Source organism: Engystomops pustulosus, chromosome 8 (assembly GCF_040894005.1).
Source record: "Engystomops pustulosus chromosome 8, aEngPut4.maternal, whole genome shotgun sequence".
Classification (NCBI taxonomy): domain Eukaryota; kingdom Metazoa; phylum Chordata; class Amphibia; order Anura; family Leptodactylidae; genus Engystomops; species Engystomops pustulosus.
Window position 1 is genome coordinate 25,510,966 of NC_092418.1, and position 25,632 is coordinate 25,536,597.

Genomic DNA, 25,632 nt, shown 5'->3' on the forward strand with positions numbered 1-25,632 from the left:
GGTCACATGGGTCTAGAAAAGTAAACAGCGCCCCTTTTGTCCATAGGCAGAGAGTGGTATTGCACCTTACATTACCAGATACAGTCTCAGGAATCAGCTGAGCTTAAAAAAAAGGGGGACTGCCTAAAAAAATAAGACATTCGACATCTGCTTTTAGTCCCTGAAGGGCATCCTATGATGTAATGGGGCCATGTTATTAATATGTATTGCTTCTATTATACTGTTTTTGGGAATCCCATTATCTGAAGCAGCTCAATGGGGCACATTTACTAAGGGTCCGCGGACCGCGATTCTGTCGGGTTTCCCAAATATTTCCTTTTTGCGCCTAATTGCCCCGGTTCTTTTGCGCACGCGATCAGATTGTGGCGCATCAACGCCATCTTGCATGTGACAGAAATCGGGGGTGGGGGGTCCGACTGATTTGGACAAACCGCGGAATTTAAAAAACGAAATTGTGTCGCAAGATGAAGCACTTACATGCACCAGGAAGAAGAAGGTGAACTCCGGCGGACCTCAGTCAGCGGGAAAGCGTTACATTGGACGCATGACCTTGAATCCAGACTTGAATCCTCGTCGGACAACGCACATCGGGGATCGCGACAGGACCAGGTAAGTAAATCTGCCCCAAAATGTTTGAGTCTGAAAATTAAAGGGATGTTCCACTCATTCAGCTGGAGAGGTACATTCTTATATCAAGAGCTGATGGAATTGAAGTGCCTCTGAGAGGTTAAAGGGCTATTCCCACAAAGAGAAGATTCTTAAATATACTCAGGATAACAAAATAACACATTCTCTAATTTACTGTTATTAACAAAAATACAGCATTGACACCTGGCCAATCACAGTCATACCTAGGTGCAGGGACATAAAGCTGCCTGATTGGCTACTCTGCAACCCATCAAGCAACATGTCCAGATTAGGCAGAACTGCCAAATGGACGTGCCAAACCTAAAGTTTGGGTCCACTAAATTCTAGTAAAAGTACATGAACAGCTCTCTCCTTTCATAATGTTTAGGATGTTCCCGAGACCCCTGCCTTAAAGAGTTTATAGGATCTTGTCCCTATTTAAGGCATTGTCTTGCCTAAGGTGGATACTACTTTCAGTACTTGACATCGGAGACAGATTGGCAGCAGTGGTCACCATGTTCCCCTAGGTTCCTTTGATATATAGCTCACTTCTTGCTCCCAAATTTAGTCAAAATTAATCCTAATTGTCAAGCCTCTGATACAGTGTGACATCATATGGGAGATGTCGTTGAGGAAGGATTTCCGACACCACCACAAGTCACCTTCATGTATTCTGTCTGGTAGATCTTTGAGCTATAGGGGATGGACATTTTCCATCCTGAAGGGCAGTGACAAGGCAATAAGAAAATGAAAGAGACATGGATGTACGGGACACGTTGCCTTTGGGCTCTCCAAGGAACACATGCCAACGCTCACCAGTGACTCCTGACAAAGCCTCCTCAGGGAGCTTCACCGCTGAATAAACATCTGTATCTTGGAGAGCATTTTGTGGCTGCCGTCATATGCCACAGTCAGGGTTACTGTACATGTCACGGTTGATGTGAGTTTCTCCTGACATATTGTGAAAGAGCAAGCAAACCTCACATGAGATATTTTCACTTTGCTGTGAAACCTGAGACTTCCCATGAAGGAAGACAACATGGGTGATGGTGGGAACCTTAGGCATCCTTGTATATAAGGACATCATTCCTACATGGGGTTTGCATCTAATTTGCATCCTTTTCCCCCATGAAGCTTTCGCTTTACACAAGTCAGAAAACACCACCTTGATCTTCTCAATGAGAACCAGAAATATCCTTTCTGTATGAGGTCAGAATCTTAAAGGGATCAGAAAAAACATGGCTCATACTTCCCCAATACTGTCCGTATTACATCTCATCCCTGTCCATGTCATTCGACTTGTCTTATAATTCCAGAAATAGATGATGGAAGGAAAGGCAAGTTTGAAAACATGGCTGCTTTATTCCAGTGCGACACATGTCAAGAGGATATGTCTGGTATTGTGGCTAATGGAATATTGGGACTGGGTGGCAATACCTTACACAACCTGTGGATTAGTATGGCGCTGTTTCCACAATAAAGTAGTCATGTTTTCCTGATTCTGAACAATCCCTCAAACCCCCTTCACAATTCCAGCTCACAAAAGATGGGAGAGATAATTTTTTTAATAGTTTTACATTTTTTATGTCTGTTGGCCACTTTCCCTATTTTATTTATTTGTAATGTGTGTAAGTGTGTGTGTGTGTGTGTGTGTGTGTGTGTGTGTGTGTGGGGGGGGGGGGGGGCGAATATAAGGTAATTGATCAATATACATCTATAAATCCCTTAATGACAATTGACGAATTACTATGTTGGCTGTGGGTGTTTAGAGAGGGCTTAGGGCTGAGTCCTCTCCATAGTCAGTGAGTATTTGCTCACGAGGGCACTGCCATGTTCAGTTAGATCATCGTCCCCCTCGCCCATGATGTCATCGGGGAGCGGCGATCTCTTATTATGACAGCCTTGGGTCACACAAAGACCCAAGGCTGCACATTGTAATAAATTATGTGGAAAATCGCCATTAACTACCATACTGTACTATGGCAGTACCCTAAAGTACCCTACGGCATCTGAAAAATTGTAAAAAAAATAAAATAAAATAAAAATTCAAATCCCCCCCCCCCCTTCCCTAAAACTGAGATACAGTTCACACAGTTCTCTACATGAAAAAATATAAAAGTTGATGCCTTCAGTGTGAATCTATAATTTCTATAGTCATGAGAATACAGAAAACTCTTTGAATCAGAAGGTGTGTCCAAACTTGTGATCTGTACTGTATATTAAAACACAATAAAACCTATATGAATGTGGTATCACCGTGATCCTACCAAACCAAAGAATAAAGTAGAAGTATCATTTGCAGCGCACAGTGAAAGTCTTAAAAACTAAGCCCACAAGAAAGTAATGCGAATGCGTTTTTTCGCCTATTCCACCACATTTGGAATTTTTTCCAGCTTCCTAGTACGCGGCTTGGAATAATAAATAATGTCACTGAGAAGTAAAATTTGTTACACAGGAAATAATCTCTCACACAGCTTTGTACACTGAAAAATGAAAATGTTTTTGAAGGTGGAGTGAAAAATGAGCGAAAAAACGCTGCAACACGAAGGGGTTAGTAGATGTATTTTGGTAAATTACCTAATATCCCCCCCCCACACACACACACTTACACGCATTACAAAAGCACGAGGTAAAGTGCCCAACCCCTAGAAATATCCTGGAGGTAGAGCTCCCTTTAAGCACATTTTTTTATTTTCGGCATACCTCTCTACGATCACGTCTCACTAAGTTTGTAACAACTTTGGACACTGATACTAATAAGCGTGTAGAGCGGAGCCGAGCACCGGTAATGTGAGATTCGGCACAAGCTCAGCTCTAATTGGTTTACAATCCCGGCCATGTATCTTTTTTTTTTTTCGAGGACCCAATTTGCCTGCCGGTTTTGTTTGAAGTTTTGCAGGTCTTTCACTTATTTTATTCGCGACGTCTTCTCGTAAGAAGAAACATAACTGGGATGCTATTAATTTGTTCTCTAGTGATTTTCTCAAAGAATTCTGGGATCACTGTCATCGCGCCATCCGCTCCCAATGTGTATAAACTGCTTATGCCGGAGGATTAACAGGAGGGGAAAAAAAATGTGGTATTTTTGGGTGTTTTGTTACATTTATGTCTTGTTGGCGGTGGATTTATTCAGGATTAGTACGTGGCTCTGCATAATATTTCTGTAGAACAAGTTATTATGTGAAGGGATTGGAGAGAGACAAAACATGTCTAATTTCAACGGGATGTATGGTTAGTTGGGGGGGTGTGGGGGGGCTCTCGAATATGGCTGAGGGGAGGGATGGGTCTCTTGTTACTGGTATGATACAGATATAGCGCCTCCATTGTCTAGGGCAGTGGTGGCAAACCAATGGCACGGGTGCCAGAGGTGGCACTCAGAGCCCTTTCAGTGGGCACCCAGGCCTTCACCCCAGCAACAGCTGCCAGGACTACACGAGAAGGTGTGGATAGAGATGGATTATCGTTGGAGCTTCTGCTCTGGGACCCCTGATTCTTCCTCTTCAGGGGACCCTGGAAGGAAGCTACAATCCAAATTTCTACATCATCTTTCTATTGTATTGGTGTCCTCAGGATGCCAATATGATTGAAACTTGTGAAACAGCTTGGATCACTAGGTTACTGCCGAAATTGTCATGTTGACACTTAGCGACATAAAAGTAGGCTTTGTTTGTAGGTTGGGCACTCTGTCTATAAAAGGGTCGCCATCACTCGTCTAGGGGTTGGGTCTGTTATTACAGATCAGATTCTGGCTCGTGACTACAGATGGTCCCCGGTTTATTTACAAGATGGGTTCTTTTAGTTTGTTCTCAAGTTGAATCTGTATGTAAGTCGGAACTGTATATTTTTGTCGCTGTGACAATTGGATTTTCAAAATTTTGTGCTGTCATGGGACCAAGGATGATCAATAAAGATTACAGACACCTTACAGCTGATCATTGCAGTCTTGGAGAAAAGTAAAATCCAGAGAGGTCACCAGAGATCATAGTGGGCAGAGGTGTCCGTCTGTAACTAGGGGTCATCTATAAGTCGGGGGTCCTTAAGAGCGAGACCATTTGTATTGCAAATTCCAAACACCTACATGATGAAAATGGTGCTGTTTCTGTAACCACAGTCTTTACAGTATGTTCCAGTTCTGAAATATCTCTTTTCAGCTCCTTCAAAAATCATAGATACTATTACTAATAATGTTACATACTACATTATAGGATGACAGGATGGATCAGAAGAAGACATCTGTGCTGCCTATATGACAGCCATTATCTACCGTAATTTTTCAGACTATAGGGCGCACCGGATTATAAGGCGCACCATCAATAAATGCCTGCTAAAACGTCTAGGTTCATATATAAGGAACACCGGATTATAAGGATGAATGACCAGCAGGTGGCAGACCTGTGCACAGTTCAAGGCAGCTGTTGTCTGTAAGTACGGTTCATATATAAGGCGCACTGGACTAAAAGGCGCACCTTTAATTTCTAAGAAAATCAAAGGATTTTTTGTGCGCCTTATAGTCCGAAAAATATGGTAATAATAACCCCCCTTCCACCTCAGAAGTAGGGACCACAGTGCAGTTTCTGCCTCCTGACCCCCTTTTTGTATATCATTACTAAACCCATAATTGTCACATTACCTCCAACCACATGTTATTATCTCAGAAAAACGCCTAATGCTCGGAGATAAACAAACCTACATGGGCGAAGCGTTACAAGAACGCACGTACTTCACCCATCACTGCATCTACGTGAGCGGCGGCTTCCTGATGACTCCCTCACCTTCCACTGAAAGCCATTTATATACATTAAAGAGTGTATAATATTATATTACTGCAGTGCAGGGTCAAAAGGGATCAGGCACAATACAATGTGTGGTGTTACCGTATAGAAGAGTATTATATGAGGGACAGAGAGAGATACTGTATATAGATAAATAGATACTGCAGATAGATATATGATAGATAGATAGATAGATAGATAGATAGATAGATAGATAGAGATTAGATAGATAAATATATACTGTAGATAGATAGATAAGAGATAGATGGATAGATTAATAAACAGATACTTCAGATAGATATCACCGCTCCATCCCCTCCTACCAATATTCGTATGTAAAACAGATTCTAATGATTTACTAAGAGCCTGAATACAGAGAATGTGGCTGCTGGAAGGCAATGAAGTTGTCACCTTGCCTCATAGCAATACATTGCTGATGTTCAGGTACTTACATATATGTTTACTGACAGAGGTGGGATAACCTCTTCAAAGCAAATCTCACATCAGAAACTAGCATGATAAACCAGGGTCATTATTCATAGATCCAGGCACGGGACTCTGGTATCTTCTTATATTTGTTATCCATGGCCTCCTTCCTTCTAAAATCAGCTTTTAAAATTATGCTATCTAGGTGGGTGTTTCCAGAGTCCCTGTTACACTGTGCAGAAGAACTTCCCCCCTCCCCCTGTGTGAAATTATATGAGGCCGAGGGAGGGAGTAAAGTTCTGAGGGAGCAAGGAGAGGATGAGACAGTGTAACAGCCTATAAGATTACAGCAAGGAGGGGCTCCAGTAATGCCACCAGAGCCCTTCTGGCTCATTAGCATAATTTAAAAATATGCTTTTAGAAGGAAGGAGGTCATGGATAACAAATATAAGAAGATTACCACAGTTACAGTGCCTGGATCTATGAGGAAGTGGCTCTCGTTCATCATGATGGATTTTTGATGGTAGATTTCCTTTAAGAGTGCTCACCCTTTAGCAAACATATGCAATAGAGCGAAGTAGCCTCCAAATTATGTTGTTTTCTGGGGCTTAGCATTGGGATGAAGCGGAGGTTGACGGAAAGATACTCAAGTGCTCTGACTGTACACCAATGTCCTCAGGACACTGAAATGTTTTAAAGTAATGGCGGTGCAGGGAGTTCTAGATTTCTTGCTCCACCATTCAGAGTGGAGTAATACATTATGGGGTCCCCAGGTTTGAGTTTGCCTTGAGCCCCAGAAAAATCATATCTCCTCCTACGGATAATTCATTCTAAGCAACAAGGTGGATCCCCACATAGTGGTGGGATGAAGTGGATTCTCCCAAATAGAGAAATTAGGGACCAGTGAGATTTTGATCTACATCTATCCGGCATGCCCTAAACTGTATCCGATCAACTTCTATTCAATACCAATAGTTTCAAGTTAAATGTTAGGGGCTATCACCCTACTGTTCAAGGCAGAACTTTGAAGGACCACCAGGAACCTCAGAAATTCTAACTCCGCCCCTGCTTAGTTATGCAAATCTAGTGTTGTCCATTTAACTGCATGCCCATTTCTTTGCTTGGACATCGCATGCCCATCATACAGACAACCCATTGGCATTATACGGAAGTTCATGTTTGACTGTTTTGTGCCTTTTTTTAGGTCCCTCTCTACTTGTTATCTCATCTCCATCACATTACGAGATGACACATGAAGTATAATCGTGTACGTTCCAAGTATCTCATTGAGACATCTGAAAGTGCTTGCGAGCCATTTTATTTCTTCACTTTGTAAAGCGATTTCTCCGTTTCCTATGGAGGAACGGAGATTCTGAGTTATTTCCTATTATAATTAATGCTTCTTGTGTGGAGCTGTTGTCTCTATTATACTGGCTCTATTATTATGTGAAAGAAAGAGGTTAAACAGAAGACGGGAACTTTGATCCCCGGGAAAAAGCAGCTGCGCAAAGCTCTCGAAAATCTTCATCATACCAATACATGGAAGACAAAGGCAAGGGCTGATCTCACCCGGCGTATGAGATGTTATATTATGCGATCAGTGGGTAGGGACGCACAATTTATTAGTGTCTATGAGCAGGTCAAATGGGTTCACTTATAATGGTACAATATGTCTCCGTTATATTTAACTGGATATTCTGTACGACCATAAGCGTGACTTTCAGGGAGGCAAATACAGGTCTCGGGGTCACAGGTGTCTTAGTCTTGTTGAAATAGAAGCTCCGACTGCAGAGAGCTCTGATACACTGTAACGAGACAAGCCCTGAGAGCCCAACTGGGAGGAGGGGGTACAGTTATACAGGAGAATTGGGGACCATTAGGGGTCTACTATACAGAAATCCTGGAAAACCCTGTGGGGGCCCAGACAGGGGTGGTAAAAAAAGGCATACTAAAGCTGTGTGTTTGGCCTATAATTCTGGAGGATGTCGGGACATAATTCAGCTAATAAGTGGCCTCCGTGGACCAATGGGAAATCCGAGCTGGATGCAGGGCCGTAAATCTACAGTACAAGAGTTCATGGAGCTGGAGAAGTATCTTACCCCTCCTCCCACTACCACTGGGTTTTCGAGAATTTTTGAAAACCCCCTTTAAGATATGTCACTGGTACTTGGACGTGAGAACAGTATTGGAGTATCAAATCATGGAGTATCAAACCATTTGTTTGCAGCAAGTAGAAATGTTGATAATTGTGCAGAGTGAATGCATAAAGAAATTACAAAATTGGGCAAAGTTTTCATTGTACATTTACTACTACTTTTTTTTATCTTAGGTTATTCGCCCTATTAATGCATGGGCCTAATCTTCCGTATTAAATGCACTCTACGCAAATTATCCCCACCCAGGCTCTATGAGCCCGCCCCGTTGAGGGAGAATGCTCCAGAACTGCTTTGCTCTATCATAGAGAGAGCTATGCAGCTGCACAGTTATGGCTGCATAGTTCTCTCTGTCACTGCATTTATCTACAAGACCAGTGCACAGATAATGCAGGAAGTTGACCAGTTACTAGTATAAAAGTTATCACCGTATGCTTAACAGGGATCTCATGATATAACATTTGATAGAATATTTACATTTAACCCTTTACTAGCAGAGATCGATATGGTCATACTCTAGATAATCAGGGTTTCTGACATTATCCTTGTCATTGCTCTAGGTCTACATGTATATTAAAATTGCCAATTTCACATTCCCAGATCACCAACGATATTAAAGGGAACCTACCACCCCGATTCTACCTATAAAGGTAGAAGGGGTGGTAGGTGGATGGATGGGACGTGAGGATAGCCCTTTTTTGGGCTAATCCTCACGTCCCGGTTGTCTTTTAGAAAACTTTATTGCATGTGTATGCTAATTTTTTTATGCGGCTACTGGGGTGTGGAGTAGCCGCACATGAGGCTACTAGTTGCGACTACTACACGCCCCAGTAGCCACGTTACTCCGCCTACCAGGTAATCTTCAGCGCGCAGCTCCTGGTAGCAGAACGCAGGGGGCCCGGACGAGGATTACCGGTAGGCGGAGTAACGTGGCTACTGGGGCATGGAGTAGCCGCGACTAGTAGCCTCATGTCCGGCTACTCCACGCCCCAGTAGCCGCATAAAAAAATTAGCATACACAAAAAAGGGCTATCCTCACGTCCCATCCATCCACCTACCACCCCTTCTACCTTTATAGGTAGAATCGGGGTGGTAGGTTCCCTTTAAATCTCCTTTAATGTCTTAAACCATCAGGCATGCAGTAAACATTTCTCAGTGTACTTGTACTGTAAGTTGTTAGTTTTTCTGAGGTGGTATATACTCCTGTATATTCTGGAGGTTACAAATATTGATGACCTCAACATATATCAGCTGTTCTCTGCATCTGATAAATATGGAATATGGGGGTCATGAAGTGGATAGCGCCAGTCTATAGGTAGTGGCTAAACCAAGTCACTGCAGCTAATCCAATTCAAATGAATGGTATACTGCAGTAACCTGGTCTGATCACTACACAGAGAATTGCGCTGTCTGCTTCCTGTTCCATTCTCTGTTTATCAGATCTGTGAGGGTGCTGGGTGTTAGACTTTTGCAGTTCCCATGACTTTCACCTGTCCATGGACAAGATTGGGTTTGGTAAAAAAAATATATATATTTTTTTTAATGGGTCACATTTTAAGAAAACCTTCTATTTTCTTCAAAAAGATATACAAATCAACAAAAAAATTCTAGTAATTATAATAATATTCATAAAGTTGACTTCAAAGGTGTACATAGCCTTTAAGGATGCGAAGGTTTCAATAAATCTAAACTCTGCAGGGAATGTAATGAAAAGGAACATATTATTTGACTCAAAAGAAGCCAATTATTTTCTTATTTCACAATAATAATACATTCCGCCTTATATAACCGTTACTGTATGTCTTTGCCTGCAAATGGTGTTGAATATGCAAGTGCATTGTCAGCTAAGTGCAGCGTCTATGCAGCAGAGCCATTCGTGACCGGCCAAGCGTGCCATCTATCAACCTTCACATCTTGATGGCCACCATAAAGCAATGTTAATGTTTGAATATTTTTTTCCCACTGCCCGTTACATTCCGCCATATACTATATGGTTATTGCGCTATTTACTAATACATCTGCAAATGATTCCCTATGTAGCCATCAGAAGACCTCCGCGTGCAATGAGGACACAAGCTTGAGACCTAGTAACTTTAGCCAATAGAAATGCACGCAGGCTAGTGTTATAAATATGTTATTAAGGCATAAAATTCCATATTCAAAGGGGACCCGTCATCCCTCCTGCCATGCCTGGTTAGTTATAACTTTTATTCTTCATGATGAATCTTTGCCTGGATTGTACAATTCTTCTGGTACATTTCATGACACTGGGGCTCATTTACTAAGGGTCCGAACACCGCACTTTCGTCGGGTTTCCCGAATATTTCCGCTTTGCGCCAAATTGCCCCGGGATTTTGGCGCATCGGCGACGGCTTTCACGCGACAGAAATGGGGGGGGGGGGCATGGCCGTCGGACAACCCGACGGATTCGGAAAAACTGCGGAATTTAAAAAAAGATTTGTGTCGCAAGATCAAGCGCTCACATGCACCAGGAAGAAGAAGGCGAACTCCGGCGGACCTCGGCGCAGCAGCAACACCTGCTGGATATCGGGCGAACGACCTTGGTGAATCCCGGCAGACCCGAATCCTCGTCGGACAAGGCGCCGCGGGATAGCAACTGGACCGGGTAAGTAAATGTGCCCCAATGTATGGTTAAGTTGATATCTGTGTCTTACCATATCCCTTTGTCAAAGTCTTACACTGTCCAAATAGTGCTCATTACTGACAGTGCTCATAAATCCAATGACACATGGTAAGTCCTGAGTCCTAAGTGAAAATCTCAAAATCTGCTCCATGTTCTAGGTCTAAAGTAGCATAACATTCTCCAAGACATACTCCTTGCTTTGACCTTGACTTTATATAATGTCCTTGTACAACTATCTAATATTTCTCCTTGCCCTCACAAAAAGCAACATACTTGTATGCCCAATACATGTCTTGTCCTTGACTTTGCGAAATGCAAGGTTCTTGTATATCTACCAAAGTCCATGTCCTAGTCTTGGCTTTATACAGTGTCCTTGTACATCATGTCTCGGCCTTGACAAAGCCTTCTCGAAGCACAATGTTCTTACATATTAAGTCCTTTTCGTGGTCTTAATTTAAAGCAATGTACATGTACATCTACAACTTGCCCTGGTCTTCACAAAGTCATCTTTGACATCTACATCTTGTCCTACCTTTACAAAGTCCAAGGACATCTACATTTTTCCCTGGCCTTCATGTAATGCAATTATTTTTATTGTACATCTAAGACGTGTCTCGGTCGTGACCTAACCTTCTGGAAGCTTAATTTTCTTGTATATTTAGTCCTTCTACTGGTTTAAAGCCTTGTCTTGGCCAAAGTGCAATGTCCTTTGACATCTATATCTTTTTCTGGTCTTTTTGTATCTCTACTACATATGTTGGTCTAGAGCTAGCCTTCTCAAAGTGTATGTCCTGATCTTGGTTTAAACCAATGAACGTACATCTTATGGCCTTCATAACATCAATGTTCTTTGACATCTACATCTAGCCCTGGTCTTAATTTAAACATCTACTCCTTGCCTCAACCTTGACAAATGAGACTAAAGTCAGCTGAAACCTTTAATGTGGGTATTTCCAGTTGATCAACCTACAGGTGCTTGATGTTCAGCTGATAGTTATTTAGCCTTAGTTGTGGCATCAGAAGATTGTGCATGTTGAGTTTCAATATGCCTTATTCCTTGTTCTTAAGGAATATTTGCGGTTACCAGCATTTTCTGAAGTCCAATACCTACAGAGTATACACGCAGTTAGGCTGGGCTACATGGAGACTCATGATTGAGTCAAGTACCAAATTTGGGTTCTCAAGTTCCCTTATGTTGCAACAGGTTGACCATTAGTGCCTCTCATGGACAACTTGACAATTGCCGGCTGATTGTCTTGCACAGTTCTGCCCGCATAGACATATACGTAAGAATGTTTTTGTAAATACAGCTAAAAGGAGCTGATATTATTATAGCTCCGATTCCTCCCTGAAGGGATTTCGAGCAATTATGAAACATGTTTGCATTATCCAAAATAGCACACACACATTTAGTGTATATTAATCCCGCTAATGGTCAGACTATGTATTTCTGGAATAATTGCTGAGTCAGCATTGTCTATGGTCTATTCTCCAGCTACATCAGCATTCTGTCCCTCCGCCAACTGGATTTAAGTGGCTGTTCTCTAGATTTATTGTTTAACGCTTTTCGTTCCGGCAGACTGTTGCGGGAAATGGGGACAGCCAGTCATATCCTGTAGATATGCAATATCACCGCAGAAGCTTCTTCTCTTCTGCTGCCCCGCTGAACCACGCAAAGAGATATGATTGAAGTCTCTAACAAATCTTAGCACCTTGATAAGCACGTCTACCGATTGATCCTTCTCTATGTAATCTGATCCTCCAGCAAAGAGCAGACCATCATTGTGTTTCATTTAGATCCGACATTGGATATAAGTGTGTGTAGGAGTCTGATAAAGTATTGGGGTCAGCTTTCTGTAAGGAGTTTCTACAAATACAAGGAAACTGGAAGACTCACTGCCTATAATACTTTGGAAGAATTTTTTTTTTGCTGATCTTTAGACCCTTTGTAGCTCATTAGATTGTCACACTGGTTCTCCAATCTCCAGTTGAATTACAGCTATGGTGCTATTACCTGGGAGTTTAATCCCAACTATGTAAAAATCTAGGGGTACTTGGAAATTATGGGATCCTTGTAGAAAAACTTTAAAATATAAGTCCAAAAAGTGTGGTTGACCATCTAATGTGAAGGATGGTGGCCCATTTCCCTTCTGATGTAGCAGAATGAAAGATAAGGATGATTGATGGATTTCAATATTTTCAGCCTTCACGGAGATAAGCGTGGGTGGTCCTATTCATAAGACATCAACAGTTGAGTCAAACGTGTAGGTATTCGGGCAAGGAAAAGAGACAGCTGACCCAAGGGTAAAAAAAGACTCCACATCATCAAGCCACACCATCACACTATAAAGTATTGCTAGGTCCTCATGCCCTGGGTCATCTTGAAGAACTACTAGTGAGGGCCAAATGAAGGCTTTTACCATGTAATTAATGTCCATGACAAATTCATCGGAAAAGGTACTTGACTTGAAGTTCAATCGAGGCAACATCCATCAGTTTAATGATGCTCCGTCTCCCAGGTATTACCAGTGGTGGTCCATTAAATCACAACTCTATAGGTCCAAGTAGACAATAGATGAATGAGGAAGTGGAAGGACTGGAGGACCAACTCTCTGGTGGGCACGTTGGCTTTGTTCTCAGGATTGAGAAGCTAAAGTGTTTAGTGGAGGCTTTTTTTTGTCCTACGTAAGAACCAATGGATACTTGGTCAAGACTTGAGTCTGATCTTAGAATTAAAGGATAGGAATGATGTGTGTGTGCACCTTATAGTTTAAGTGGATTGAGTTGGTCCAGTTTTTAGGTCTTGACTCCTCAAGAAACAAAGGAAGGAAAAAACCCTATTCTTATTTCCCATTAACATCAACAAATCATAAAAGTCTCTCATAAATATTAGATGCTAAGCCTTCAAAATCAGAGGGGTTCACACAATACACATGTAATGCTTGTGACCAGTTGTTACACCTCATACACTATATCACGTCCATCATCTTCTCACCCACCATTGTATAAAATTCCATCAAATATAGCAAACTCATGTTTGCTTGCAAGTAACCCCGGGGCTTATCCATCTAAGTGTCCCTTATTTCATGCATAAACATATATAGTCAATTACTGTAGCGGCCGGATCTCTCATTTACATTACAAATCTCGAGACGCTGACGTTGGTATAAAATGTACAAGCCGCAGCATGTTGCCGTTAAGACATGTAAATTGTCTCTGCCGTGGAATTAGCTTCACAACAGAATTCATTAGAGCAAGGTGAACAATATGTACATATGCATATCCCTTTATACATAGCGGTAATATTAGCATAGCGCTGCTGTATTTAAAGGGAATTTCCTCTGGCATTGACTAATACTATGTTAAAGTGGGCTCCAATCAAACATGATTTCCTATACTGGGCCATCATCTTTGGACAATCCTTTGGAGAGTCTCCAGGCCATAAATTGGTTATAAGGTCAACTATTTCTAGGTTCCCCAGTGATTAGATGAACATTAACTTGTACTCAACTTTCCTACAGCACCTCCGCAGGTAATATAAAGCATTACACAGTGATCATGTCAATCAATGACTTGTGCATGACATACATTGTCTTCCTTGGTCCTCCAACATTGGAGATGCTCTTTGTAATGCCTTTAGGCTGGGACAACCCCCTATTTAATATAAACGGTTTCCTGCTTTCACATAATTTAGTCGGAAGCCAATGTAATTCACGCTACTTCTTTACTGCATATCTTGATACATGTTACAAGTGGATTGGACACTGCTTAACATTTTTAGGGCTCCAGTGTCTATGGTCACCTGAAGACAGTTATGGAGCTAATAGACATAAGACTTATAAAGTAAAAGGTGATGATGAGAGGCTTTACAAAGCAGGAAAATAAACATGAAGGGCAGTGGCGTAACTAGGGTCCTCTGGGCCCCAGGGCAAAATTCCCAACAGGGCCCCCCCCCCCCCCCAGTATGCATAAAAACATTGAACACCATCCACCAGTAGCCGTAATTAATGTTTCCCCCCCCACCAGTAGCCATAATTAATGTCCTGCCCCCCCCCCAGTAGCCATAATTAATGTCCTGCCCCCCCCCCCAGTAGCCATAATTAACGTCCTCCCCCCCAGTAGCCATAATTAATGTCCTGACCCCCTCCCCGGTAGCTATAATTAATGTCCTGCCCCCCCCCCCAGTAGCCATAATTAATGTTCCCCCCCCAGTAGCCATAATTAACGTCCTCCCCCCAGTAGCCATAATTAATGTCCTGCCCCCCCCCAGTAGCCATAATTAATGTCCTGCCCCCCCCCCCCCAGTAGTCATAAATAATGTCCCCCACCACCACACAGGGCACCATATATTTAAGCAAAATAAAAAAACATAATTATTACCTTATCCCGCTCCTCTTCGTGCTCCCTCTCATCATGGGGATCCGGTGCAGGCGACGGCTGATGACGCGTCTGCCAGGTCAGGTGCCGGTCATAGACCTCAGCAGACCCGGCGCAGGCAGACGCGTCACTAAGCCTGCGTCAAAAGTGATGGATGGGGACGGGGGGTGTAAGTAGTGTGAGGTGGGCAGGACGTGGGGGGCGGAACGGGGGCCCGTTCTTATTTTGAATTGTGACAGCTCCGGGCCCCCCTGATCCTGCGCACGGACCAGATGCAGAACAGTCCGTGCGCTGTAACAGGCAGGCCCGCGGCTGTCACAATTTAAAACATCTGCCCGCTGTGCTGCGCCGAGTTATCAGCGCAGCGCAGGGGTCAGGTGCGGGCCTCTGACTGACCATGGGCCCGGTCTCAGTCGCGACCCCTGCGACCGCGATTGTTACGCCACTGATGAAGGGCAAAGCAGAAGTGGGTCCAATGGACTCCGTCAAGGTAAATATAGGAGACACTTACATTTCTGGTGACTTAGTTAGGTCCGGAACTTACAGCAGTAGTTTTTTACTTCAGCTTCTTAAATTATTCCATGTATCACATCATTGAATAGAGTTGAGGAACACAGAATACCAGATTGTCTAGAGGGGGTGTAGGAGCGTCAGAGTAAGTCCAGAGAGCCATCTTCTTTAAAAGCTGCTATATGGCAGTACGAGACCCAAAAATTCTAATTATGGTTTGAGGAAGTTATGTACTTTGACGAGTGGAAGGTTGGAGAATGGAGATGCCATTTTGCAAATACTTGTATTGTGGATAGGAGCAAGGGCGTAACTTGAGGGGGTGAAGAGGGTGCGGTTGCACCCAGGCCCAAGAGGCTAGGGGGCCCATATGGTCTCACTTTCCCATATGAGAAGACTAGTACTATTAAACATACATTATAGTCGGGGGCCTGGCACGGACTTTGCACTGGGGCCCATCAGCTTCAAGTTACGCCACTGGATAGGAGTGGTATACCATACAGGAAGTTAAGGAGGGTTGTTGTCAGGGAGGGGGATGGTCCAGCACCAATTCTGAGACACCTGTGACAGCTATCAGACAAATGTGCGCTCAATGGAGAAAACCCTGTAGGCACACCTCTGACACCAGCCTATCTCCACAGAACAAGAATTGATTCCAACTTGCCCGATCCTTGTCTACCCGACATTGTCTTTTGGTGGAGTCAAAAGGCCCCATACTCATTGAGAGACATGTTATATGCCCGCCGCTCCTGCACCACTGAATACATCAAGTGGCTCCGGTCTCCTGATGTATTCAGCGTCCAGCTGTGCTGGGGCACAATTTTCTACGCCAGGCGCTGCCTAAAGTATACTTGCGCTATTACATCCACTACAGTGAGTGCCCAGGTTTGGGGCAAGAACGCCCTGAACTTGCCCACCTTCCCTCCCCTTCACACTTACTAGATATGGAGGTGGCATACAGGCAAAAATAATAACAAAGCCTTGCAGTTTTCTAAGCTTATTTCAAGCCTTGTTTGCCAGAAAACTGAAGATCAAGCCCTGATGAATGTCCTCCATTAGCTAGTAGGCTGAATGCACAGATTTTCATCTTATGTTTATGGCAGCTTTAAGGAGATAATATTCAATACTATGAGAAGTTGTTTATCACCATAACGTTAACTAAATTGGAAAATATCCAAAGAATGATCCCCTTTTATGTGATATCTACAATAAATAGATGTCTCCCGAAGATTCTTAGCTGTTCACGTCTCCGCTAATCACAACCTGTCAAATCGTAGGAGGAGAACGGCATCGCATCCATAAGTGATCTCCTCTCAGTCATATACGTCACCCGCCATTGTGTACACAGCCTCCTCGTACAGTGCCGCCACTTTCTCCCACTCTTTTCCAACGTTATACAGCAAATCTCTCCAAACAAGCAATTGCTTGTATCATTTTCATTAACTATAGTGTCGGAAATCATAAGAGTACGAAGGGAAAAAAAAAAGGCACTTATGGTAATAATGGCGTTATTAAAACATTTCCCACTGTTAAAAAATCAAAAAGAAGAGAAAGCCTCCTCCGGTATTTTATGGTAATATAAAACCCTATTAGAAGCTGTTAATACGTAATTGTTTTCGATGGAGAACGGGAGAAAAAAAAATAGTGTTCACGAAATGAAGTCATTATCATTAAAATCCCAAGCAGGGGTATTTTTATATTTGTATAGATTTCCTTTAGGAGATAGGAAGATCCACTTGAGCTGCGTAACTTTTCTCGATTGACCTGTGCCGGTTTTATTGTGGATAGTTAGTCCTTTGAAGCAATGAATATTTTCCTATTCATCGTATGAAATATTTATTCATAGCCGAGTGCAGGGATGTGTCGAGCTCAACGCAGACCATTATTCTCCGTTAATGAAATGATGTCAGAGCGCACCAATGGTCCCACTCTTCTAACACCCGACCAGGTGCACACAATTAGCCAAACAATACCCGACACGTTCCGACAGGCGGACGGCATAAAAAGGCTATTACTATGTGGTGAATGCTAGTACAATCAGCAAATAAATTCCTATCAGACGCGGTGTAAAACGTTTGTTCGGATGCTGAAAAGAGGGATAACTAGAGAAGATTTCGGGCCAGGGTCAACAGTATATATTTTTCTATCGGGATTCATAGAAACTGTCAAAGACAAGGGTTAAACATAGCAAGGAAGGAACAATCCTCTTTTGCCAACCTTACGAGAGGCTGGGAAGCTGACGTTGGGGGTGCTTATCTGTGTGCCCACATTACAGTACAGGGATGGAGTTTATTTCTCCTAAAAAAACATCTGGTTCTGGGAACCATTAAAAATTTGAATTCTTACTTGCACCTTCCCCAAAATGCTTTATGTTATATTAGCGACCTGAGGCGATAAATACACTTATGATTTTTGACAAATCAGGGCATCTACCGCTTCCTGCTCCATTTCATAATTTTTAACTGTATTCAGGTCGGCGATATAAATGAAAGCTTTTGGGGAGGCTGCGATAAGCATCCTGATTTTCAATGGTTTCCTGAACTTGTTGGAATTACTCCATCGCTGGACTGTGATGAGCGTACACATATAAGCACCCCCAATATCATCAGAGTGGAGCAGAGCAAAAGGGGCTCTTCTCATATGACTTTACTTGGGGCCACATAAATCCTAAATCTGCCCCTTCATGCATGAGAGACAGAGTTGGCAAAGCACTTTCCATATCTGTTTGTTGAAAAGTGGAAGGTGGAGTAAGTATCTGTTTGATACCTCTGGACACGGGGGAAATTTAACATGCCTTGACCAGCAGTTTTCTAGCGGATAAGGCATGTATGAAGACCCCACTTCCGACATTTTTGTTGGTCTTCTGCCCTGGATGTGATGGAAAGCAGAGCGGGCAGAGCGTGAGCACCCTGACCTACCATATTTACTATAGTCTCCATTGGAAAACCATTGGAGACAATTTCTGAAATCTCCACCACGTCTTACTGAGATTTCATTCTGGTGGTGGAGCTAGCCCCCGGATATACTAAGAGGCCGGTACCTCATAGTATATCCGGCGCCGGTAGTGGGAAAATTAAGAATGGTACTCAATACACCAGTCTGAATAAATTACTTGCAGTATATCTTAGGTGGCTTTCCAATCTTGCCAGGATCAGTAGGTCTGACGTGACCTTACAATCTGAGGATGGGTGTTTGTTTTACTACAACATTCTAAGTAATTCACTAAAACTTATAAATCATAGTAGTAGTATTTTTATATTGGATTTTCCGGCTAACAATTGTTGATCGGGGAGGGCAGAACATCAGGCGACCCCCCCACTCATCCACTTCAGTTCTAACCATAGTATAGCGCCACCACTGGACTAGGTCCTAAGTGTCTCACACCCATTGATCGACTATGAATGATCAATTCTGTGGATAGGTCATTTATTACATAGCACTGGAAACCAGTTTCGACCATTAAAAAAAAAAAAAATGAACCCTTTATTATCTGACTCTACCTCACTTCTAATATAGTAAAGATTATACCAGGTAGTGTAGTAAAATACAATCAATGCTATCATCCGCAGGCGTTTCTGAAACCAATAAGATCTATGGTAGAAAGGCAAAAAAACCCCCATGAATTATTGATTGGCTAATGGGAGATTTATTAAAATTCTGCTTCCTTTAGTTAAAAATTAGAGTATGATTATCGATACACACACTGAGCGCTAAACTCGCTGCCTAAAAGACTGTGAAGCGCACTTACAAATATCCAATAAATCCATAAAGCAGTTGTTGATCCTCATAACTGAGCAGAAAGGCGGAAGTCATTTTTTAAGTCTTTTACTACAATATCAACCTGTAGATTTTCAGATTTTTTTAATTAGGGACAGAGCAATAAAAATCCTACAAAATTACCGTAGTAGAAATCAAGTAAATAATTGACACTTAAGGCTCCGAGATCACCTCACAAGTAACAACATCTGTGTATATACTGTGTATACTCCAATGTTCCTCTATACTCTATAGTTTTCCTCTTTCCCAGAAATTGGTTGTTAAAGAGAAGATTTATTTTTTATATTCAGGTACATGACCTTCTTGGAGCATTGGTGGAGGGGGTTGTGCCTGGAACTGCACTCATTTCTACACTAATATTTCCATGGGGGTCAAAGTGTTAAAAATGATGGTGCTGTGTAGCAAAGAGCAGCCTAGAACAAATAAAATGGCTGCACCAACCAGCCAAACCCCGCCCCCAGCCCACAAGAAACTCATTTGCATAAATATTTTAAAATTTAAACTTTTTTATAATGAAAAATGACTGGAAAATAAGAACGATATGTCTGGAAAGCTTTTAGAGAAGACTTGTCACCAGAATTTTACCCCTTACACCAGCAAAACTTGCTGGTAAAGGGTTAAAAGTGCCACCCATGTCACCTAGAATTATCTGCCAATGAAGTACTTTACTGTAACAATTTTATTTGTTTTTCTGATATGCAAATGAGTATAGATGAGTCAATTTCTGAATAGAAGAGTCAAGTTTCTATTTTAGAATTTTACCCCTTACACCAGCAAAACTTGCTGGTAAAGGGTTAAAAGTGCCACCCATGTCACCTAGAATTATCTGCCAATAAAGTACTGATTTAAGCTGGGATTCCTGCACTGCACTTTTCAACAAAGTCACAGTGAGGGTTGAGTAAGGTTTATTCTGCCTGTTCTTGATGACAGGTTCCCTTTAAAGTATTTTGCACTGTGCTTTTTTGATAAATGAGGCGAGACATGGGAAATTGTAGATTATCTATATCCTGTTGAATATTACAATATAATTTTCTCTTACCTTACAAAGGAAATGGAAATTGTCTTGAAGTCTTTTCAATTTGTAGCCAACAGGAGATGCTCCATGGATAAAATACCGTGCCACCTGGTAAGGAAAAACAGGAAGTTAGACCACACCCATTTATGACATCACTTCCCTTTCCATAATAAGCAATCGGAAACCAAAGATGATTGGCTGATGGCGTTATTCCTAAATAGTCATCTTCTATCTTACTATAGACTTCTCCCACAAGGGTGTATAGTGGGGGCTGATACAACATGTGCTGGTCTATGATTCCAATCCCAAAATAGAAGAAAAAAACACACTATTTATTTGAAATAAAAAATGATATTTCAGTCATTTGTTAGGAATGTAGAAATAATAGAAAATGTAATTTCAAATAAACTCCAAAAGCCAAAAATATCCAGAAAAATACATTTGTTCCATCAATTTTTGTATCACCACTAAGGTACAGATTATATTCAGATATTCAGTTCCTGTCTGAATCTCCTCCTGTTGCCTGCCGCTCCTTACCTAGGGCAAAAATGTAATGCACTTTAATGTCTCTTTATCTCAAGACTTCTAGAAATACAACATAGATAAGGAGCTCCCAAATCCCTGCAAAATCATCACCATCATCATCATAGGGCATTTTATGAGCTTCCCAGGAAAGTCGTTCCTGTTCTCATTTGTCAGTAAATTCCATTGTCATATTTATGTAAATTAGCTGATGCCCCCTTTTATTTTTTTTATACAGCGTCCAGAAGGGAGGTACAGTCACAGTTCATATTAGGACAGTGACATCACTGGGGGAACACCCCGTTAATAGCCGGCTGCTGTCGATGTCCACTCGTCGCCCCGCATTTGGGGGGAAGATGGGTCACTGGGTGATGTATGCAGTGGAATACGTCTGTGCCATATGTTGTGAGGACACGTCGAAATCCTCCTGATGTGTTCTTACAACATATGGCTATTAACGTAGCGTGAACGGGGACGGTGAAGATTCTTTTAGTGGAAACATACATACACATGCAGAAAGAACCCTATTCAGGGAAGAATGACCCCTTTCTCAGTTACATATGTGCTCTACACAATTGTATAGGGTACTTTATAGGCTATTAATTGTGGCTGATTTGGGGGCTGATAGATCCCAGATTATTTTGGTGCAGCCCAAATAATTGTGCATGTGGGTGTTCAGATGAAGTGGCGGGGGATAAGTATCAGACATGTTGAATTTTCTATGCCCAATCCTTTTGTCCACCGCCAGGGGTGCCGATGGAGCTACTAAAGGTGCAGTGCCACCCAAAAACGGATCCCTTTACCGCCCCCCAGTCACATGCTAACAATAACTCCTCCTGGATACATGCTTGTCCAGCGCAGAGAGAGAAATAGCCTCATTTTCCTAACTCTCCCCAAACCCTCCCAACCACAACCCTCATTCACCATCATGTGATTTTGCTCTCATATTATTTCTTCCGACAAAAATAAAATCACAAGAATGAATTTCGTCGAAGCCCGAATCCATCTACTTTAATTTGAGTTATTATTTCCTTCTCTTTTCCTGGGTAGTAGACTCCACCGCCCCAGGTGCTCAAAGTTATTGCCCAAAATATGTCAGGACTTGGCTGAACTTTATCCGAAAAAACTGTTGAGTGGACCAGCGGGATAGAAGTATATTACTGCAGCAGGTGAGGAGATCACACCTGATGTTACCGCGAGTGAGAAAATATCATTTCATTCAGGTCCCAAAGCTTTCGGTGTACAGCGGGAATGTGAATTATTTTCTAGAACGGACTTTTGGAAGGAGCCTATTGCTCTGTAGCGTCTCCCCACATTATCTGCTGAGAGGTGCAGGACAGCCCGGTATCTAACCTGGTACACTATCCAAGATCAACTGTCTGGTTTCCAAGGAATAACTGGGAAATTATCTTCACATTATCTTATTTTATCATATATGTAATTCGAAGAAAATAATCCTTAAAGAATAAAAATTAATCCTTAAAGAATAAAGGAAATTCAACATGTCCAATCTTTTTTTCATGGTATTATTATACACATCACATTAGCAATAAGATTTTAATCCAATAACCACTCTTTTACATAGGTGCCCTTGTGCTTTTACTACCTAAAAGGACATCTTTCACCGGATCAAGGATTGTAAACCAAGTACACTGACATACTGGTGTGGGCCCCCTCTGGCAGGATCAGATCTTCTTTTAGATGCTTATGCCCTAGTTTCTAAGAAAAAAAAGGCTTTAAAAAATTATGCAAATGACCCTGAGAGGCTCCAGACTCCATAGGAATTAATGGAGCCTGGAGTCCCTAAGGCTCATTTGAATAATTTTTCAAGCCCCTTTTTCTTAAAAACAATGGCATAAGAGGGCTAAAAGAAAAGCCGATCCTGCCAGAGGGGGCACACACCAGTATGTCAGTGTGCTTGGTTTACAATCCTTGATCTGGTGATAGATGTCCTTTAATAATAATCCCTGAATCTTAATCAAGTGATCCAGCATTGGTGACATCAGTGCTGTGCACAGACATTCCATGATTCTTTGTTTACTATGTGTGAGTTCTGCTGAATAGGAGGAGCTGCACCAGGCGATTATGACTCATCCTGCTCCCTCCCCTCGCCCTGTGTCTGGCAGTGAGACGGACTGTCAGAAAAAGAGGCCCAGTGGGTGAAGCCATTAAGAAGGACTGGAGGAGTGAGAAGCTATCAGGAGGAAAAGACACAGGTACATACTGTATACATGATTCAGCTACATGTCTAATGGAACATATTTATTAAAAAGTGGCCAACCCCTTTAAATTAATGGAGGATACATGGGGTTGATATGTTTTAGGGTATGACAAGATACCCAAATTCAGTATTTGGGCATAAGTGCAATGCTGGCCAATGGGGACTCAAAGCTTTTTATTTTATTTTGCAATTCATTTGTATCTTTCAAGGAGGAATGGTAGAGAAAAGGTACAACCTACAGTCATAAGTAAAAAAATGAAAAATGTATAAACTAAAACCAACACGTCAGGAGGGCGGACATGTCATGTTGCAGGATTGTTCAACTAGTTAATCTGATACTTTGTCTGGATACAATTTTGTTGTTGCTGATATTTTTGGATTGTTAGACAATTTTGTTGCTTATGTGATGATACAGACACGTATATCTTCTGTTTGGGCTATGGGCTTAGCAAGTGTTAAGACGCGTGGAGCAATGTTGGAGGTAGACATCTGGAACGACGATGGATGCCGCTGCGAGATTCCCACTCGCCAAGCAGAAGGGGCACCACTGCACGGATTCTTACTTTATTGGAAAATTACCTGGGGCCGTCCCCATATTGTGCCGCTGCGAAGCTGTTCTCACTTCTCCTTAGCAGCAATTGATGGCATCCGAAAACTGGAAGGGTGAAGAGCTGAATTATAAACTGGCATCGACTCGAAGCAGCTGAGGGGAAGCTACCACGGCGGAAATTTCACAAAGCACCAACTGTGCCCTGTGGTGGGAAAGCTGCAGCTCCTGGCGCCTTTCAATCATATTGATACAACCCATAAAAGTAGATTATTTACCAGTGCAAGGCAGCGTACCAAGCGTAAACTGGCGTTACCGGGGCCTCAGCTGAAAGCTGGCACCAAGAGCACCAACCGAGGGTGTGACGAGCCAGATCTCAGAACGAAGGAGAATCCCACGTAATACATTCCCCATTTATATATTAAACCCGGTGTTATAGAAGCCGCTTATCATCTAGTGCAGGGGTGGGCATACTGTGCTAACAACACTGATACTGTCAAAAAAATTAAGATTTTCTTCAAAAAATTTAAAAAGAACAGACGTATTTTAATGCCAGTGCTGTAACAGTGCCGCGAAGATGAGTGAAACAATGTATCTTCTCGTATACCTGAACCCATGAATGTTCCGAAACGTCAAAATATGGATCTGCATCATTGTATATAGACAAAATTATTCTATTTAAACCTGAAACACCTGTAAAATGTTCCTTGTACTATGATTATTTCTAGATTATTGTCGCAAAAATTGACTCTCCAGCTGATGCCGGTCCTGAGCTAAACCCATAATGAATTTTGAACAAAAGGAAATATGTAATTTTGTACAGCTCCAATGAATGCAATTATGTGTATAAAGCTCCTATGCAAACCTAAGTGTTTCCATGGTTACAGACTACAAGCAAACCCTATGTGTAGTCAAATCTCCAGTCATGTGTTGCTGTGATTTTGGAATCCTTCCACCAAAGTATCATCACCCTGTCCAGACATGAACTCTGTAAAACCTCTGCTTCTACTTACTTTTTCAGAAATCTGTGTTATTGTAGCGGTTTGAGGGATCACATCTGATTGATAGCCTTCAATTTCTGTTAAAGCAAATCATTAGAAATGTAATTTGTAGCTGGTGACAGGTTCCAATAGTCTATGCTGTGAGGATTTTAAATATGCCTTTGTTAGCATTCTGAATCATTTCAGTAGTTGATATAAGTTTATTTCACATGACCTGGCTCTCAGCCAGCAGTGTGTGGTGAGTCCTGGGGAAGGGGTAGCTGCAGCAGCATGGGTGCCCATATATCAGTCTTCTACTTACTCATCCAGCTCCCTCACTCCTTCCCTCCTTCTGTCATGTACAATAAGCAGGCAGACGTAGGAGGAGGCTGGTGTGGAAGAGAGGAGGACTGCATAAGGAGAATGACAAAGGGATACACAGGCTGCAGCTGCTCCACCCCCAGGACTCACCACACACGGCTGGCAGGGAGCCAGGTAATGTGAAATGAAGTTGTATAAAGTAGCGGCATTATTCACAATGCTGACAAAAGCATTTTTTAAATCAGCATAACAGATGCCATTGGAACCTGTCACCAGCTAAAATGATATTGCTGGTGACAGGTTCGCTTTAAGAAGAGTCTACCAGCATTAAAAAGAGTCTTCCAGCTTCCAGAATGGTTGTATGGGACACTGTATTCTCTTTCCAGACATACGGTTCCTGTTTTTATTATTGTAGAGAAAATGAAATTGAAATTTTTAGGCAAATTAACATTTTCAGAGCAAATTCTGGGGGATATCTGTTGGTGCACCTACTTTCTTCTTTCTATGGTACCTAATGTCAGGCAGTGGCCTCCCATTACACATCGAGTGACATCACCCTTAAGAAGAACGCAGAGAAAGAAGAAAACAGGTGCACCAGCAAGTAAAACCCCGCCCCTAGTGCACCTATACGACATGGCATATGATACATCACTATGAAATAGCACAATGAGTCTGGAAAGGTTATAAAGTGTCCTCACTTGTGGGTGGTTGGGAGCTTGTAGACTCCCCTCAATGTACCCAGA

The 25,632-nt window shown here is 42.2% G+C and overlaps 1 protein-coding gene across 5 annotated transcripts in view; it reads right to left on the bottom strand.

The window, feature by feature from the left end:
• ELFN1 (extracellular leucine rich repeat and fibronectin type III domain containing 1) overlaps positions 1-25,632 on the bottom strand; it is a 363,238-nt gene that overhangs the window by 99,198 nt on the left and 238,408 nt on the right. For 4 of the 5 annotated variants that reach the window (XM_072120369.1, XM_072120367.1, XM_072120370.1 and 1 more), the window contains one exon: positions 20,323-20,406. The gene's annotated coding sequence lies outside the window, so the exon portion shown is untranslated. Of the gene's footprint in view, positions 1-477; positions 640-20,322; positions 20,407-25,632 lie in introns of all 5 variants that reach the window. The other variant, XM_072120368.1, reaches the window with a different exon arrangement.